This window comes from Dasypus novemcinctus, chromosome 21 (genome assembly GCF_030445035.2).
Source record: "Dasypus novemcinctus isolate mDasNov1 chromosome 21, mDasNov1.1.hap2, whole genome shotgun sequence".
NCBI lineage: Eukaryota > Metazoa > Chordata > Mammalia > Cingulata > Dasypodidae > Dasypus > Dasypus novemcinctus.
The window spans coordinates 38,623,631-38,643,187 of record NC_080693.1 but is presented as its reverse complement, the minus strand read 5'-3'; the positions used below and the strand labels follow the sequence as shown (position 1 = coordinate 38,643,187).

Sequence of the window (19,557 nt, the reverse complement as noted above, 5' to 3'; positions counted from 1 at the left end):
ATGCCCAATGACAGAACTTCTAGGAGTCAGAGCCCAGCCTGTGTGATGGACACTGTAGTCATCATGTTGTGGGTTAAGGAGACACATGTGAGTCTAATCATGGCTCCAACATTTCTTTGTGACACACTTTTGGAAGGATGACCATTTTTAAATGAAGAATTCCAATAAGTGGCTTTGAACTGGTGGGGAAGAGAATTGTGAGCATCAGCTGGTTCCTTCTTAATACTTTGCCCACCTCCCATTCTCTTCTTTGTCCTGGCCTCACCCCTGAAGATGTCCCAATTTATATCCCAGCTGCTCACATTGACACAGTTAGTGACAGTTAGTGTCATGACTGAACAGGGACAACCTTCTTTTTCCCCACATTTTTGCTCCTTCATGTGCAAGACAGAAATAGATTTCATTTTAGTGAGATTAGAACATTACCTCTAGTAAAGCTATTTTGCTTTAATGAAAAAAGACCATTATAGCTAAACAGAGCCCTTTCTAAGGGAGCTACAGGCCAATTCAGGCATCTTAAAAAAACCTGGAATACATGGAAAAATCTACCAAGGAACAAACAACTTTCCTCCCATTCCTCCTTTCCGTGTATCTCCCACAGTCATATTACTAAGACTTGAAAAAAAAAAAAAAACCCAACAAATTACCACTTATATACACAAGCTTCACATGAACGATAGAAGCACATGAATCAGTCAAAAAATGGATTCATCCAAAACAATGAAGCAAGCACGAAGAGAAACTCAAACGTTTTTTTTCCCTCTGACTACAAAATCGGCTTTGAGTAACTTGTACAATAGACAAGCATCTGTAGCAGGGTGATCCCGAAGGGTTGTCTCTCAAGCTGCTTCTTTGTGCTCAATATAAAGTCAAGAAAAATTTTATAGTCCATTAAAACAGGTCAAACCCTATTAAAAAATACCTCCTATTTGGATAAAACTTGTCATGTTTCAGTTTTGGCTTTTTTAGACATCTAGGCCATTTTAAGAACAGTCCTCGATAATGACATTGGGATAGCCTGTTTCTGACATCCTGTTGTATATTCCTTGTAATTAAGAAGAAAATCTTTATTTAAAAAACTCATAATAACACACCTCTGGAGAAGTTTAAAAGTCAGTAAGTGCCAACCTGTTCTATTATCAGTTTGTACTTGTGTCCCACCTCTGGTCTCTAAGTCCTGAGGACAGGGTGATGCCTTATTTTTCTGTGAAGGCATTAAGGACACAGTGGTTTGCCTGTATGGATGAATAAATAAATGAATGTATAGTATTTCTGCATCACTGATTCCTATCTGTCTGTCTAATCTGATTTTCTGTTATTGTAACTCCAGTCTTTGGGAAGAATAGGAAAATGAAACCACCATGATTCTTTAAAACAAAACCAAAAAAAAAAAAAAAAGCTTAACTATAGTTGGGGTCTTTGTGATATAGTGGACACATTTTTTTTTTTTTCTTTTAAAAGGCATGCAGAACTTAGATGTGTGAAACCTAGTATTATACAACCAAGGGGGAAAACATACTTTTTAATACTGTAGTTTTGAGCAGTCTTGTTTTTGCTTACCTTAGCAAGTTGACTACTTTTTTTTTACCATGCTCCCAAACTTTTCACAGCATTGTGATGTCTTCATATACCTTAGTACCTTTTGTTGAGCATCTTGAAAATTTGTGTCTTTATATAGCCTTTTTAAATCCAGTGCTTTTAAATCTGTGTTCTGGTGAGCCTCTGAGCCATGGAGGTGCTTGAAGAGCAGTCTTGGCCTCTGAGGCAGGGGTGAAATGGGACTTCAGGCCCCTACTCTCTGCTGCTTTCAACACACTAGCTCTGATTCTACGTACTGGGATTCCAAGAAAGTTTTTGGGAAAAGAACTCTATCACATTGAAAACACAGTTTGAAAACCACTGCTCAGGATGACTTTCCAAGATGGCTTTTTTCCTTCTAAGCTCTAATTAAAAATCAGAAATATTTCCAACCAAAATTACTTACAACATGACAGTATTAGATAAAATAACGAACAAAGAAAATATCTCAGGTATCTGGACTTAAACATGGCTGTCCTATAAACAATGTGACTTTAACAATTTACTGCAGGGAAGCGGACTTGGCCTAGCGGATAGGGCGTCCGTCTACCACATGGGAGGTCCGCAGGTCAAACCCCGGGCCTCCTTGACCTGTGTGGAGCTGGCCCACGCGCAGTGCTGATGCGCACAAGGAGTGCCATGCCATGAAGGGGTGTCCCCCGTGTAGGGGAGCCCCACGCACAAGGAGTGCGCCCTGTAAGGAGAGCCACCCAGCATGAAAGGAAGTGCAGCCTGCCCAGGAATGGTGCCTCGCACACGAAGAGTTGACACAACAAGATGATGCAGCAAAAAGAAACAGATTCCTGTGCTGCTGACAACAACAGAAGCAGACAAAAGAACTTGCAGCAAATGGACACAGAGAACAGACAACCAGGAAGGGGGGAGAAATAATAAATAAAATAAATCTTTTAAAAACAAAACAACAATTTACTGCAGTCCTCTGAACCTTCACTGCCCAGTCTTTAAAATGGGACTGATCCCTACCTACAAGGTTAGTGTATATCAAATGAGAAAATAGTTGAGTTGTTTATTTTTCTCAACACATTTCATAGAGGGTACTCAAATGTTAACACTGTCTGATTTTTGCTTCCTTAAACAGAATATAAAGAATATGATTCAACTTTTTTTCCTTAATGACTCAGCTCATCATGACCATCATTATTAATAATTATTTTCATGCTCTTGGGATTTATTGAGCTATATGTAATGTTTTTGTTCCACACAGAATTGATCCAAACAGTTTAACATTTTTGTGTATTTAGGTCAGTTTCTACAGTTTCTTCAGTGTGACTTCCTGAGAATGTCCTCTCCCCTTTTAATTTACAAATCTAATCTGCTCTGGATTTCGGAAGTCAGCTGAGTTTAAGACCAGGGTGTATAAAGAAGAAGTTAGTAAATTCTAATGAAGACTGAGGGGTTGTCTCAAGAGTGTCAATCAGAGGGCACAAACTTTGAGATGTCTCTTTTTATTTTCCTGCTCAGGATTTGTTTTTTGGATTTTTTTTTTTTTTTTTAAGATTTATTTACTTATTCCTCCCCTCTCCCTCCATTGTCTGCCCTCTGTGACCATTTGTTGTGTGTTCTTCTGTGTTTGCTTGTATTCTCATTGGGTGGCTCTGGGAACTGATCCTGGGACCTTCTGGAGTGAGAGAGAGGCTCTCGTTCTCTTGCACCAACTCAGCTCCCTGGTCTGCTCCATCTCTTATTATCTCTCCTCTATGTCTCTTTTTGTTGCATCATCTTGCTGTGTCAGCTCTCCGCATGGGCCAGCACTCCTGCATGGGGCAGCACTCTTCATAGGCCAGCTTGCCACATGGGTCAGCTTGCCTTCACCAGGAGGCCCTGGGTATTGAACCCTGGACCTCCTATATGGTAGACAGGAGCCCAATTGCTTGAGCCATGTTCACTTTCCAGAATTTGTTTTTTGATTGCCTTGGTGTGTTTGGCAAATAGGTCAAGGCAGAGTTCTAAGTAGGTAAGGTACAACTTTCCTATTTATTGCTACCCGTGGTATTTGAATTATTTGCATGGTTGAATAAACCAAAACATGATCAGTGGATTTTTTTTCACATCACTCACTTTGTGATTGCTTGTTGATTTGTGGTAGGCAAAATCTGTTACTGTTTGTATCTCTTAAGTTCCTATTTTATTTGCAGCCTTTACTGAAAAGAAACTTCTTTAACTTCTTGATTATCTTAGGGAAGTGGTTCCAGCTTCATATTGGAACTACCCAGGGGACTTTTTAAATACACAGATCCTCTGGATTCCACCTACTGGAGATTCTGATTCATTAAGCCTGAGATAATACTCAGGTTATTCTGCTATGCAGCCAAGTTTAGGAACCACTGTCCTAGGCTATTGCTTTTTCACAGAAGAGTTGTGTTCTCTTGAAGCTAAATGGGGTGTGACCATAATGTAAAGTGACTGATGTATTAACAAATATATCAGTCACTTATCCAGGCTTCCTTAGTTCTGTTTTAGTTATGGAATCACTTTAATTATTTGATAGTCATGCTCTATTCTCATCCTTGCAGCTAGCTTTCTATTCTTTCACTTTATGATTGCCCACTTTTAGCATACTATGTATGTATTTTTTCTTTCTGTTACTAGAGTTTCCATATGGAAGAGTATAATCAGACCATCACTGTTAATACTTTGTAAGCAGTTATTAAAAATTTTGCTTGCATTTATTAAAAATTTTGGCATCATCCTGCTTATCCAATATATAATTGTATAAAATTGTATAAACATAACACAGTATCTTAAGCATCTCTCCATGTCATTAAGTTGCCTTTGAAAGTCTTCTTCATTCATTCAGTTTAAATGTTTATGAAGCACTTCCTATGTCCTGGCACTTGGCAACTGGGTATGCAGGAGCAACCCAGACAGACATGATTCCTGCTCTCTCAGAGCTAATAAACCAATGTGGTGTGTGTGTGAGTGTGTGTGTGTGTGTGGGGGGTTTGCTTATGAGTGGGAGGGGGTGGTGAGGATTTACAAACTGGTAAACAAACGAAAGAATAATTAGAAATAATAATAAATGCTATGAGGGGAAAGAGCAGAGCTCCCCCAGAGGGGAACTGGCAGGGGCGTGTGTGCAACTATGTGCCTACCACAGAGAAGGTGTCTAGTGGCTTTAAGAGAGGTCAGAAGGATAAGGAGTCAGTGCAGGTGGGGAGGGATCAGGCAGAATGGGCAGTCCCAGCTGAGTGCATACATGTGCAGAGAAGAGGCAGATGTCTCTGGCACCTGGTGAGACTGTAGTCTGAGGAGTGACCTCCAGGGAAGAAGTGAGGCATGTGGAGTGGGGACAGGTGATGATGGAGAGCTAATCGGGGACCACACTGTGTCACTTGGGCTTTGGGAAGCCATTGAAGGGCTTTAAGCATGCAGTCGCTTTAGGATGATAGTGTATTTTTTAGTACCTGGCCTCCCTTGAGCTTAGCTGCCAGAATCTCCATGTCTGATAGCTGCTTGTAATGTTTATCTTTGTCAAGTTAGTGAACAGATGGCAGATTTGGCATTTGCTCTCTATACTTTTCCTTCAGCAATAGAAAGCACAAATACAGTCCTATCTTGAGCTGTAGCCTAACAAAGCTATCTCTTAGAGTCAGTAGCCAATTTGTTGGCCTGAAATAAGTAAATAAATAAATCTTGATGACTAATATGCTACAACTGATTCTTTGGGTCTTCTTTTCCTCATTTTATATTTCAAGCAAGAGAATTCTAAGTCATACATGAAGTCTCTGAGTCATTGAATTTCAGTGCCAGAAGGGACCTGAGGTTATCTCCCCACTGTGGAGATGAATAAAGTTAGGAATGTAGAAACTCTGTGGTGTGTTCAGGACTCTTCACTAGTCTAGTGGCAAAGTTACTAAGTTACTACTGCAGCAAAAATCTCTTGCCTCTTAGCTCTGTATTTCTTCTTTTTTTTTAAAATTTTTTGATTGTTTCTCTCCCCTTCGCCCTCCCCCACCCCAGTTGTCTGTTCTCTGTGTCCATTTGCTGCGTGTTCTTCTTTGTCTGCTTCTGTTGTCAGCGGCACAGGAATCTGTGTTTCTTTTTGTTCCTCATCTTGCTGTGTCAGCTCTCCGTGTGTGTGGCGCCATTCCTGGGCAGGCTGCACTTTCTTTCGCGCTGGGCGGCTCTCCTTACAGGGCACGCTCCTTGCGTGTGGGGCTCCCCTACGCGGGGACACCCCTGCGTGGTAGGGCACTCCTTGCGCGTCAGCACTGAGCATGGGCCAGCTGCACACGGGTCAAGGAGGCCCAGGGTTTGAACCGCGGACCTCCCATGTGGTAGACGGACGCCCTAACCACTGGGCCAAGTTTGCTTTCCCATATTTATTCTTATATTTTTCCTCTCTATAGCTTTTTGCTTTGCCATCAAATAGCAAGTCTTTAACTTCTCTGATCATTCCCCACTTTAAACAAAGCTACTTAAAAAGTTCTGAACAGGGGAGCGGATGTAACTCAAGTGGTTGAGCTGCTGCTTCCCATGTATGAGATCCTGGGTTCAAAGCCTGGTACCTCCTTGAAAAAAAAAGATCTGAACAAGTTGCAATAATGGTAAAACTCTAACAATGTAAATGCTCTTGGTTCTCTACACAAGGGCAAAAATTTAACCTTATAAAACAAGGGAGTTGTGGTTTAACATTTTAGGGTTAAGGAAAATGAAGGTTTTAGTAGTTTTAATAGGAGGTACCAGGGATTGAACCCTGGACCTTGTACACAGGAAGCAGGCATTCATACCACTGAGCTACACCTGCTCCCTGGTTTTAGGAGTTTTTGCTATGTGTCAACACTGAAGTGGGCTAATCAGAATACAGAGACTTGAAAGTTCTACTCTGGTTCTTCAGAATCCTCCTGGAGGGGTGTGTGGTTCCCAGTACCACACCATATCAGTTAGAATTATGTTGGCTGCAGCAAAAAGAAAACCTGATCCAAACCGGCTTAAACAGAAAGGAAACTTACCCTTACACAAGAAGTCTGGTGATGAGAGGCTCCAGCCAAGCCCATAGGGACTCTGACTCCACTTCTGTGATTCTCTCAGCCTTGCCCTTCTTGCTGTGCTGGTCTCATCCTTAGGTTGGTAGCAGATAGTTGCAGCAGTTCTGTGCATCACATCTAGACGCAGCAGGCTTCATAGGAAGGAGAGGGAGCCATCCTCCTTGTCTTGCGTTCCTTCCTTAGGGGGAGAAAACTGTTTCCAGGCGGCCCCCAGCAGACTTCTTCACATATTTCATTGGTCAGAATTTGGTCACATGCCATTACCAGACTCATCACTGGTAAAGAATGTGATTATCATGATTACGATTTAGAATAGTGAGGAGTTGAAGTTAGAGTTCACTTTTCCTGAAGCTCTGTGGAGGGGTGAGGTGGGGGGCGGTTCCCATGCTTGTTTAATTTGTCTTATCTCCACCAAACTGCCCCACAAAAAAATCTTTGTACGCCAATGACTGGTACCAATGTGTTCTGCAGTTCACACCGGGAGGATGTTTCTGTCGAGCTTTGTGGTTAAGGAAGGCCCTGTAGAAGTGCGGGCTAGATGTTGGAGCAGGGATAAGACTTAGGTATGCATGAAGTTAGAATGGCAGGGGAAAACATTTCATGCAGAGGGAAAACATTTCATGCAGAGGTGTATTTGTGAACAGGTATGATGTGTTCAGGGACAATGAGGAGACTAGTCTGACGAGTTTGGAGGGTTCTTATATGATAGCACTATCTTAAAATCCATCTAGTTAGGGAGAGAGGACTCGCTTCCATACAAGGGCAGTAGGAAACAAAGTAATTGCTGGGGCAGCTACCAGGCATCAGGCACTGTGTTAGATGCTTTTTAATTAGTTACTTAATCTCTTTTTATGTATACAAGCCTATGAAATCCATGTTATACTCATTTTACAGATATGGAAATGGGTGTTCACAGAGAGAAATTGGCTTGCTCAAAGTCACAAAGCTAATTAAGAGTTAGAATTTGAATTTGAAACCATATGGCAATGGCTGCAAAGCCCATGCCCTCTCTATTACTCCTGCTGCTTCCTACATATGGAACAAATAGAGAGCAGTGATGGAGGTTTTGGATACTGATTGTATATATAGAAGAATAGTGTGGAAAGGAGAATGTCTCTCAGCACCTGCTCTTATGCTGAGATTGAGATGCCCTTTGGACATGTCTGAGAAATTTAGATGATCAAAAATGAGCATAAAGTGTGAGAAAGGGGCCAAGGACAGAATCATGAGAAACATATCATGTTGTAAGGGACAGTCAGTAGAAGGACCTTAAGAGAGGCCTGAGGAGGGTGGTCGACAAAGGCAAGCTATGAGGAAGGGTCCTTTAGGTACAGCACCAAGGAGTGCACTGGTCCTTCTCATGAGATTGGCTTCAGTTGAGGGGTAGAAGTGGGAAACCATTTTTAGTGCATTTAACAGTGAGTGGGGGATGAAGAACTAGAAACAGTGAGTGATAACATGGCTTCAGGAAGTTTGCTGTAAATCGGGAAAGATCAGGAAGGCCATAGGTAAAGGAGGTCATAGATGAGTTTTTTGTTGTTGTTGTTGTTGTTATTTTTAGGGAGAATTGAGTAGAAATAAGTGATGATGGGAAGGAGCCAGTAGAGATAGAAGTTTTACAGAAGAGAGAGGCTAATGCATGGAGTGAGATCCCTGAGGAGACAGAAAGGCTGGAATCCAGAACAGATAGGAATGGAGGTTCCCACGCTTGTTGTCTATTACACTTTTATCTTCCCGACCTGTGTGCCAGTGCAGTGACCTCCCTGACCATCGTCTAGCTGCCCATGTCTATACCATTTTAAAAAAATCACCCAAGATTATCATCTCCCTGAACATTCTGAACAGTGGCAACTAAGACACATTCTGCTTAAAGCTGCTCAATGAGGTGCTGTCTTTATAATGTTACTTCCTTAAAAATGGAGTGGAAAGGAGAATGAGGGAATGAGGGTAAGTATACTGTTGGCCAATGAAAGCTAGCCCAGACTGCCCTATAGCAAGGGCCAGTAGGTGTTAGTGCCTCAGATGACTTCCTCCAAAGAACTTGTGCCACACTTTTCAAAGTTGAGTATGTTTTTTAAAGACTTATTTATTTTCCCTCTCCCCTCCCCCCGCCCTGCTTTTTTGCTGTCTCTGTCCATTCGCTGTGTGATCTTCTGTATCCATTTCTCTTTTTGTCTTCTCTTCTTGTTTTTTTTCCTCTAGGATTCCCTGGGATTCAAATCTTGGGGACCTCTGATGTGGAGAGAGGTTCCCTGTTACCTGCTCCACCTCAGTTCCTGATTTCTGCTGTGCTTCACCTTGCCTTTCCCCTTTGTCTCTTTTTTGTTGCATCATCATTTTGCTGCATGACTCACTTATGCAGACACTGGTTTGCCACACAGGCACACTTTCTCTTTTTTTTTTTAACCAGGAGGCCCCAGGGATCAAACCCAGGTCCTCCCATATGGTTGGCAGAAGCCCTATCACTTGAGCCACATCTGCTTCCCGGAGTTGAGTATGTTGTTTTTTTTTTTTTTTTTGCAACATGTGTTGTTTACTCTGTCATGGTTTTGGTCTGCAATAGTTGTCGAAGGTATCTTTTGAATTCATGAATGATATGAGGCACACACAAAAAAATAGTGCCAGATGTTGTGTGCAGAGTTGAGACAAAGGAAAAGTGTTATGTGAGATATTAAAATGCAGTAAGGCATAAGATCCCACCTGAAAAGAACACAAGTGTCTGTCAACAGGGGAATGGATAAATTGCAGTGTCCATACAGTACAATACTAGATAACAAAAACAAATGAACTAGAGCCATGTGCATCAGCATGAATTAATCTCACAATCATAACATGGAGCAAAAGAAACAGGCACAGAACAGTACCTACTCTCTGCTTCCATTTGTATAAAATTCAAAAACAGGAAACACTTATCTATAGTGTTCAAAGTCAGGATAATGGTTATTTTGGGAAAGAAGAGGGGGAGCAGTGAATAGGTCACAGGGGTTCTTAACCAGGGGTCCCTGAGCTTGAATTTAAATAAAAAAAACCAAACATTCTTGTGGGGGAGTGTTGGTGCAGATGTGATATATTTATTAAATAATACGCAGTATAGTGCTCGCTTCGGCAGCACATATACTAAAATTGGAACGATACAGAGAAGATTAGCATGGCCCCTGCGCAAGGATGACACGCAAATTCGTGAAGCGTTCCATATTTTTTAAATCCTCACAGGGCCTACATGATGGAATAGAGGAGAGTATGGGCCATGATGTGAACCAATGTATATGAGGTGCAGAGGTGCCCAAAGATGTACTTACCAAATCCAATGGATGTGTCATGATGATGGGAACGAGTGTTGTTGGGGGGGGGGGAGAGGGGGGGTGGGGGGGTGGGGTTGAATGGGACCTCACATATATATTTTTAATGTAATATTATTACAAATTCAATAAAAAATAAAAAAATTAAAAAAAAAAAAAAAAAAAAAAATAATACGCAGTATAGTGTGGACTTAGTAAGGGGTAAGTGGTTTTCACCTGACTGCCAAAGGGGTCTGTGGAACAAAAAAATTAAGAACCCCTGGGTTAGGAGGAGACTAAATGGTCTTCTTGACACAGGAGGTGGTTATACAGATGTGTTCACTTGGGTGCTCCATCAAGTTATACAGCTGGCAATTTGCACACTTTTATGTATGTATATTATACTTCAATTAAAATGTCCTTCTGGAAAAAAAAAAAGCAAGCCTTCAAGAAAATGGTGGAGAAAACAGTATAAAAGTCAGCAAGCAAGCAGTTAAGGGTTGCTGGGAGTCCTTGACCTTGCAGACACCATCAGAAACCTCATTTCAGCCAAGGAGGATTAACCAACAACTGTATTAATGTTAGTGGAAGGTATGTCGTGACTTAAGTGGGTTTGCAGAGACTGGACAAGTAACTGCCAAATATGGATGTTTGTGTGTGTGTGTGTCTACATTCACACATGTATACATACACATTTGTATATCATACCTTGGTGTCTCCATAGAGATCACAGTATATACTGCTCCATACAGGATATGCTCATATCCAAGAAAATATCCCAATTCTTCATTTATTTTGTAGCTAGAACCCTATTCAACCTTACCCTTTGTTTATTACTTCTCAGGTCCTTTTCTGATTTTATTTTGAGTTTTGGATGCCTTTCAAGGATTGCACATTTATGGGGTGTTTTTGATCCCAAGTTGTGTTTAACTGGTCAGTTGAATTGTGTGCAGGAAGTGAAAACTAATTCTAATATTAGTTTATCAAATAAAATTAAAGCTGCCACCACTGCATAAAATATATAGTATATGCCAAAGCGAAGCAAGAATTATTTTTGGAGTATTTGTTGTTTACAGTTGGCTTCATCAGTGATTTCCTCCTTTAGCACATAAGAACTACGTTGATTTCGTTAGATGGGCGAGCTTCTTTTTATTCAGGTTTATTTCAGGTGGAACTTTGCTTTTCTTGGAGAAGGGTGACTCACTTGTGAGGAATTTTGAATAGTTAAGGAAGAAATCTGTTTTTCAGTTTTCTAAGTGTTCACTAGTCTATACTACTGCCAGGGTCCGTTTTCATAACCCCTTACCAGTTCAAACTTCAGGATAATTCTAATTAAGGAATTAAAATTCCCGGGGTTACCTTTGCATGTGTTTGGAGTGAAGGGAATAAAAACTTCCCATGAAGGGAAAGGAGATTTTATTTTTTCTTTAGTTTAGTTTGATTCTAGGATAGTGATATTATTGACATGTTAGTAAAAAGAGTATTGGACTTTTTTTTTTCTATTTTTAGGAAACTAAGACAATTTTTACATATATTTAAAATCAAGAGCTATAAAATGTAACTTTCAAATGAGTGCCTCAGAAAGAGCAAAAAAAAACATTGGGGGAGATTTTTGTAAATTAAGTTCAAATCTTGCATACTTTCAACATCACTACAAGATACCTATGTGAATTTGAGGTAGAGTAGCTACCACATTTCATAATGTAGAACCTATTGTTTATTTTATTATAAACATGTAGCTGAAGCAGGAGATAGGGAAGAGGCCAGTTAGGAAATTATTGAAAGAGTCCAGGTGAAACATCATGAGGAAGTGGGAAGAGACAGGAAGGCATGGTTTTCATATGCACTGAGGAGGTAGAATTGATTGCCCTTGGCATTCAACTAGGTATTGATGGAACAATAGACTGAGTCAGTCACCTGATTATTATTATTATCCCCAGTAGGAATCTGGGGGTGGTGGGACTGTTTACCAAAGCCAGAAGTATAAGAAGAAGGGAGGTTTGGAGTGTGGGTTGGAGGGTAAGATAATGGGGTTTAGTTTCTGACAGGTTGAGGCTCAGGTTCCTATGGTTCATCACATGGAATTGTCCCATGTCAGATGGAAATACAGTTTTGCAGCTTAGAAGAGAGACATGTACTAGGGACATAGGTATCGGTGACAACTGAAAATGAAGGTATTTGAAGCTTCTGGAGTATATGAGATTACCAGTTGAGAGGGTATAGAGTGAGAAGTGAAGGCGAACACAACCTTGTAAATAAAGAGTTTTGGTCCTCTTATGGGATTTGTTTCTTGTAAAAATTTCCCCTCATTATATAAATTTATTACATAATCCTTGTAGAAAATTTGAAAAGTATAGAAAAATATAAAGATAATGCAATTCACTCATAATTCAATTTTCATTTACCCCCAAAATTACTGTTAACATTTGAAATGTTTCCTTGCAAACTTTTCCCTATTCATATATTTTCCATACAATTGAAATAATACTATATAGACAATTTTGCACATTTTTGTACCTAGCATCAATTCAAGCTTAGTGTTACCTTGTTAAAATTATAAATAACATTGCATTTCATGTTTCTGTGCAAGGATTATTTCTCCTTTCTGTATTTAAGATTACAGTGTTTTCTTAGTATGGATTTCTATATATAGAATAATTTGGCTAAAAGATATGAACACATGCAAAGCTTTACATTTTGTCAGTTACATTTCAAAATGGTTGTATCAATTTCTACTCCTACTGATAGCTTCAACATTTAAGGGGTCTATTGAAAGAAGAGTCAATTAAAAAAATAGATGAACCAGAAAATAATGGTATGAGAGAAACTAAGGGAGATGAGAATTTCAAGAAGAAAGCATTAGCAATGGTAAATGCTATAGATAGATCACATAAGCAAAGGATGGATGAATCCATTGACTTGGTGATGGGAGATGGTGATATGATGGTGGGGCATTAACCACATTATAGTGAGTTGAGTGGATATGGTTTATTCCAGAATCTTAGCTATGAAAGGCAGGAAAAGAAGGTTTATTAGGTAGAAGGGCTGCAGAATTGATGGTAATTGAGTTGCTGGTTTTATTTTTTATTTTTATTTTTAGATTTATTTATTTATTTTAAATTTCTCTCCCCTCCCCCGTCCCTCCCCCCCCCCCAGTTGTCTGTTCTCTGTGTCCATTTGCTGCGTGTTCTTCTTTGTCCGCTTCTATTTTTGTCAGCGGCACGGGAATCTGTGTTTCTTTTTGTTGTGTCATCTTGTTGTGTCAGCTCTCTGTGTGTGCGGCACCATTCTTGGGGAGGCTGCACTTTCTTTTGCGCTGGGCAGCTCTCCTTACAGGGCGTGCTCCTTGTGCGTGGGGCTCCCCTACGCAGGGGCACCCCAGCGTGGCACGACACTCCTTGCGCACATCAACACTGTGTGTGGACCAGCTCCACACGGGTCAGGGAGGCCCGGGGTTTGACCGCGGACCTCCCATGTGGTAGATGGACGCCCTATCCATTGGGCCAAGTCTGCTTCCCTGCTTGTTTTTAAAGATGGGTAAGACTTAGGCATGCTTGTGGGAATTGGAGTTGAGAATTGATAGAACAAGGTGCTTGAAGAAGTGAGAGAGGATGGGATCCAGAGTTCTAGGGTCATTTCTTTCTCTAGGACAGAGAAAAGGTGATAATGATGGCAGGAAGTTGGAGGAGTTTCTGCCTAATAGATTTTATTTTTCTTCATAAAATAGAGGACAGGACATCAGCTGAAAGAGGAGTGGTAGAAGCATCAGCTTGAGGTGAGAGTGAACAGGTTTACCTTATGTGGGTACCTCATGGGGGCTGTGTAAGGACAAGTGCCAGGATTGCCAAGCACTGTTGAAGGTTCTCCTGAGAATGAAAGCCATGAAATTGCAGCATTTCCAGTCTGTCAATTTGGCAGATTTCTTTGACCAACTTAGCATCCCAAGTAATGGGGAGAAGCTAAGTAACCAGTTGATCACCTAAATTTTTTTTTTTTTTACAATCTACTTTACTTTAAGGGTACATGGAGATTTAGTCTCTCATAAATGAGAAAAAAGAAACAGATCTACTTGATGATCAAGGCCTGTCCAGGACCTCAAATTCACTAGTGCTTGTAGTTAAAAGTGTTAGAAAAGTTGGTATATACTTATATGGCATTTAAAACAAACAAACAAAAATCAGGGTACATAAGTTTGAGTTAGGAAGAAGGGGGGAAAAAAGCAACATTATTATGTTATTTCCATGCAAAATTACTGAATGTGCTTGGAAGTGCAGTTATATTATTTAGCCAGTAGAAATGATAGAGAAGCAGTGAAAGAGAAGGCAAACAGAGCACTCACAGAAGTCATTTAGTTTTTGTACTGCCCAGACATTTTTACTTAATGAATACATTTTTAAAAATTAACATCAAATATTCCTTCCAAGGTAAAATGACTGCATTCTTTGATAGTACCGCTATATAGATGGTAAAAGAGCAATTGGTGGGGGCTGATTTTCACAATATGCTCGAGGGTGGGCAATTGTCCATTTAAACATTAATGGATAATTCTAATTATTTTTTGAGAAAAGTTGGCATCTTTTGATTCTTTTGTTAAAATATTCTGAGCAATAATCTTTATCAAACTTATTTTTTTTTCTTTCATATTCTTGATTGACATCAGTTTTCATTGGATGTAAACAACTGTTCTCTGGCATAGTAGCTATTAAATTGGTTTGAAACTGCTTGACAATGATGAAAAAAAATGTTATTTCCCAAAAGATTTCAGTAAGACAGATAATTTTTATGCCAGTGGAAGGCCAGTTTTTACCACAAAAATTTCCCTGTAACCTTTCATGATTGAAAACATATTACTTGCTATTCAAAAACACAGGCAAATTAGTGAGGAGAGTTTCTAAAATAAGCTCAAGGGTCAGACATGTAATTTGTGGATGACATGTCATGATAGTAAAGTGTATTTCCTTCTGTGTTTGTTTTAAATGGTAGACAGTACTTGAAACTCCGCAGTTCAGGCTTTAAACACATTTTTACAGCTATATGGTAAGCATATTTAATTGTTAAGGGACTTCTTGTTCCAAGTCTGTGTCTTAGTACATAACGCTTATTTCCAACAATTTATTTTTTCTCTTCATGAAATATATTCATATAACTTTTTACAATCTTCTTAACTAACTCTTTGCATTAGTACATAGGAATGCCAGCCAGCTTGGCATTCTCTTTACTACAGGGCTTATTTTATACTTTAACGAACAAGTATGAGGTAAAGGACTACTAGATTGCATGAACCCAGCTACGTACTGTGGAGACTGTGGTTAGATAATTGTTTTACCAATGGTTCAAGCTAGTAGTAGTCACTGATGGATGCCACACTAGATAAGAGTGTGTTCCAGTATAATGAGGGAATCAGTTCTAGATCCAGCCTCTCACAGAGCACTAACGGTGACTTCTCAAGCAAAGTAAAGGCATATGCAACATCCAAAATTGCCAGTCATCTTAAACCTGCCGCAGATTTGAGACTTAAACCTACCACAGATCAACTTGATTTTTTTTTATGGAAATGAAAAGAGAGAGAGGAATTGACTTTTGGGGGGAACTTTTTATTTTGATATAATTTAAAATTTCAGAAAAGTTACAAGAACTCCCATATAGTTTTCACCACATTCACCAATTGTTTCTCATTTGCTTTACAACACTAACCCCACTGACATTTGACAGTAAGCTTCAGACTTCATGCCACTTTATTCTTAATACTTCAGTGTATATTTAATAAGAGTAAGGAGAGTCTCTTATATAACCACAGTTCAATTCTTAAAGTCAGAAAATCTTAAATTGGATTAGATAATAGATTTGTATCAAAGTTCATATTTAAATCTTGCCAGTTGCCTTCAATAGTGTTTTTTATAGCTGTTTTTTTTTCCAGGTCCAGGGTTCATATATCTCTTTAATCTAATTTAATCTAGTGTGAATTAATTGCTTTAAGTAAAACAGAGGAGACATATTTTTCATTGCCCACATTACATGTTTTCATTGTATCTTCTCTGAAGCCAAATAACAGGAGACCTGTATAGCAGATATCATGTAGAAAATACTTGCACTTCAAGGCTCATTGGTTAGTACATTTTCAGCCACTTCTCTGAAAGTAACCATTGGGCCTTACCAAAGTCTTTGCTATATAGGTACTGAGATGGCTGAGTACAATTCTAAGCTTTCATTTGTTCATGCTTTTTAACATGTAATTGCTGCTATTTCATCTTGTTGGAACATTTTGTTCCTGATGAGACAGTTCCAAAGTCTCCTGTATGTCTGCAGCTTATTGTTAGCTGAAGGAAAATGACAAGTGGTCACCATTTTTCTGCTTAAGGCTGGCCATTCCATTTCTTTCACCAGGCTGTAATTATTCTCTGAAGTATGTGAATGATGCAGCATATGCTTGTGATTCCGGGGTCACTCATAACATTTAACCATGTTTGTTCCATTGCAAATTACATGACAGTTTTCTGTATTTATATTTCATTTCTATGAAAGTTTAGCAGAATTAGCCTTTTGCTTCTAATTCATTCCCACAAGATATGAATTCCCGAATAGGGATTTTACTTAGAGACTAATGGCCCAAATGGAATCAAATAACTAAAAAACTCAGCATGGTTGTAAAAAGTTATTTTGCTTAATGTTATGATTCTATCAATTCTACAAAGATGAGAAATATGCCATCATCTAATCTTTGTATTGTCTTGATTATTTAAATTTTTATAAATGTTCAACTGCAAAAGGATATATTGTTCTTCCCAAAGTTTACCTAATGTGGTTTCTTAATGTTTATGTCATTCTCTTTCCCTGTTTATTAATGATTTGTAGATTTTTTATAGTTATTTTGTACATAAAATTAAGTTTTCATGTCTATCACTAATTATTGTAATTTACTTATGCAAGGATATATTTCTATTTCAGGTGATAGAATTCCAACACAGAAAGCATGAAAGGAAATTTTTACCTCAAGATACATCTGTTTACTTAACTGTAGATAACCTACATTAGTAAATCTGAATGACATACTTTGTCTGTATTGCTGTACATAAACATATATATATATTAACATTACTTAAAATTTTATTTTCATAAAAACTACATCATACATAGTGTTCTTTAACTTGCTTTTTCATTTAGCAGTATGTTGGATATATTTATTTTATATAAACTTATGCAAATATATGTTATAACTAATATATAAAATTACATCTATATAATTTTATTTATTAGTTATTGTAGTCCACTCAAAAGAATATTTAACCAATCTAGTGGTTAGCAGATTTCAGTTTTTTGCTAATAAAGATGTCATCATGCCAATGAATATTCTTGTATGTATATCTTGATGGGCTTTTTTCTTAACATATTTTCATAGAAGTAGAATAGGGGGTCAAAGTGTATGTACATTTAACATTTGTGGGAGGAGGGGCACCCGGCTTGCTTCAGTGGCAAACAGTGCGGCAAGAGGTGACACCGCCTCTGCCCACTGGGCCTAGACAAGGTGACCACGCCTGACTAGGCCTTTGCTGCTAACGGCTAGCGGCACCGCCCTCCCCCTTCCTATCTCCCACCTAGCCCAGCTCTCACTTCCCCTCCCCCCTCCCTTAAACCTAATCTCTTAGTACGCTGTTTGCCCAGCAACAGCTTCAGCCTATCAAGAGTTAGCACATACTCTACTGGCCAATCACTAGCCCAATGCCAGAACATTGCCTTATATGGAAACAGCATTTGCCCTAGCCAATCAGAACCCGCCACACCACTCCCCAATCCTATAAATCTGCATCCCCCTCCGCAATAGACCAGACTTGTGCCATCAGCCTGTCTCCGCGACTCCTTCCTGGGTCGTGCGCCCTCCACGCCTTCGGAGCCCCCGAGGGAAGCCTCAGCGGCCGTACGAGGCTTTCTTCCTCACCCCAGGGACCCCTCTCGTCCCTTAACAGGGACCCCACTCGTCCCGTAACAGGGATCCCGCTCGTCCCACAACGGGACCCCACTCGTCCCTTAACAGGGACCCTGCTCGTCCCACAACGGGACCCCACTCATCCCGCAACAGGGACCCCGCTCGTCCCTTAACAGGGACCCTGTTTCGTCCCTCAAACATTTCATTATTTATTGCTGGATTACCCTATAGAAAAGCATATTTAATTTAAAAGAATATTAGTATATCCCAGAACTGGGTATTGCCATAGTCATTTGGTGAAGGAAAAAAAACAGTTATTGTTAATCGATTTCCTTCATGTTATTCCTAGATGGAAACTTGACTAAATCAGTTTATGTTTTAGGGAACTGTAGCTCCCACATTTTGCCTATAGTATTTTGATGAAAACCATTGCCTTTTCTTCAGTCCTGATTTCTGGATCAGTAAAGTGCATCTTCTTCCCTTATTTCCATCTCTTCTCTTCCCCTAAAAGGTAGGGGAATAGAAAACTCAGTGACTATGAATTTCCTCAGCATACCACATAGAAAACATGATTTAGTGACTAAAAAACACAAGACTAGTTGTCAGTATTAAGCATTCCATTTGATTCATTCAACATTCCATTACTATTTTGGGCAGGTTATTGTGCAGCTTTGAATGCATTTTATATAAACACATTTCTCCATATTTTCCTTAGTCACAGGAGTTTGCATTTTTTGGTAGACACTTAGTATGGTGTAAGTACAAAGAAGTTGGTTGTCTACTTCTTTGGCTGAATGAGTACTTTAAATTGAGAGTGTTTCAAAAGCTCCAACTTAAACACACATATGCACACTTCGGCTTTAAAAAATTGAATTAAGGAATTCTTGTTAAAGGAAAATAGAAATAAAACAAATGACACATATAACTGTGGAATAATATGCCTGTCTATTGAAAGAAATAGTGATTTAGGTTAGGCTGAATTATGGAGAGCTTCCTAGAAGAAATTTGGTGTTTACCTGGATTTCGAAATTGGTAAGATTTTGAAATTTGGCACATAGAATGGGGAAGCACATTCTGAGTGAGAGTGGTGAGATGGCATGTAAGACAAAATGGGTAGAAATTTAGAGGCAAGTTTTATTTAGGAAATGGCATGCAGCTTTGCCTGATTGGGGTAGATCACCTGAGCTGCAAAATAATTCAGGTAGTTTATAGAAGAACAAAAAAAGAGTGAGATGGGAACCCATTAAATTATATAAAATACATAGATATAAAGATTTGGGGAATAATTGAATATTTCTGAGTGAGAAAAATTATCAGAAGAGCCCATCAGTCCAGTGTGCAGCTGCCTCCTAACAGGTATGAGTGACTCCTATCCACTGGGCACCATTGGGATTAAAGACCTTGCAACGAGCTAAACTTATACTTCACATCCCACATACCCTTGGTTATCTCCCCAAATGCGCCCCTCCAATCATCTGTCGTCTTGTTCTAATATGGCTTGACACTCCTTCCATCTGACCCAACTTCCATTGCATCCCTTTTCTCAATCTTAAAACTGCATCACCCACAGTCCTTCTCGGACTCTCAATTAGTAAAACCCCAGCTCTATAAACTACTCTTTTTATATGCTTCTATAGATTCAAGATTGGGACTGCTGAGACTTGCTAGAGAAGGTGGCACATCTGTACAGATGGGTATCAGTAAATTCATTGATGCTATCTTCATTCGGATCTTAAAATTGCCAGGCATTCCTCCTCTGCTTCCCTAGTCA

General features: G+C 39.4%; 1 protein-coding gene and 1 non-coding gene across 6 annotated transcripts in view; both read left to right on the top strand.

The window, feature by feature from the left end:
- Nucleotides 1-19,557, top strand: part of MYO1D (myosin ID) — a 367,466-nt gene that overhangs the window by 8,791 nt on the left and 339,118 nt on the right. The gene's annotated exons all lie outside the window — the stretch shown is intronic.
- LOC131275160 (U6 spliceosomal RNA) lies at nt 9,681-9,787 on the top strand. Its single transcript, XR_009182595.1, has one exon. It is a non-coding gene; the product is annotated as a U6 spliceosomal RNA (small nuclear RNA).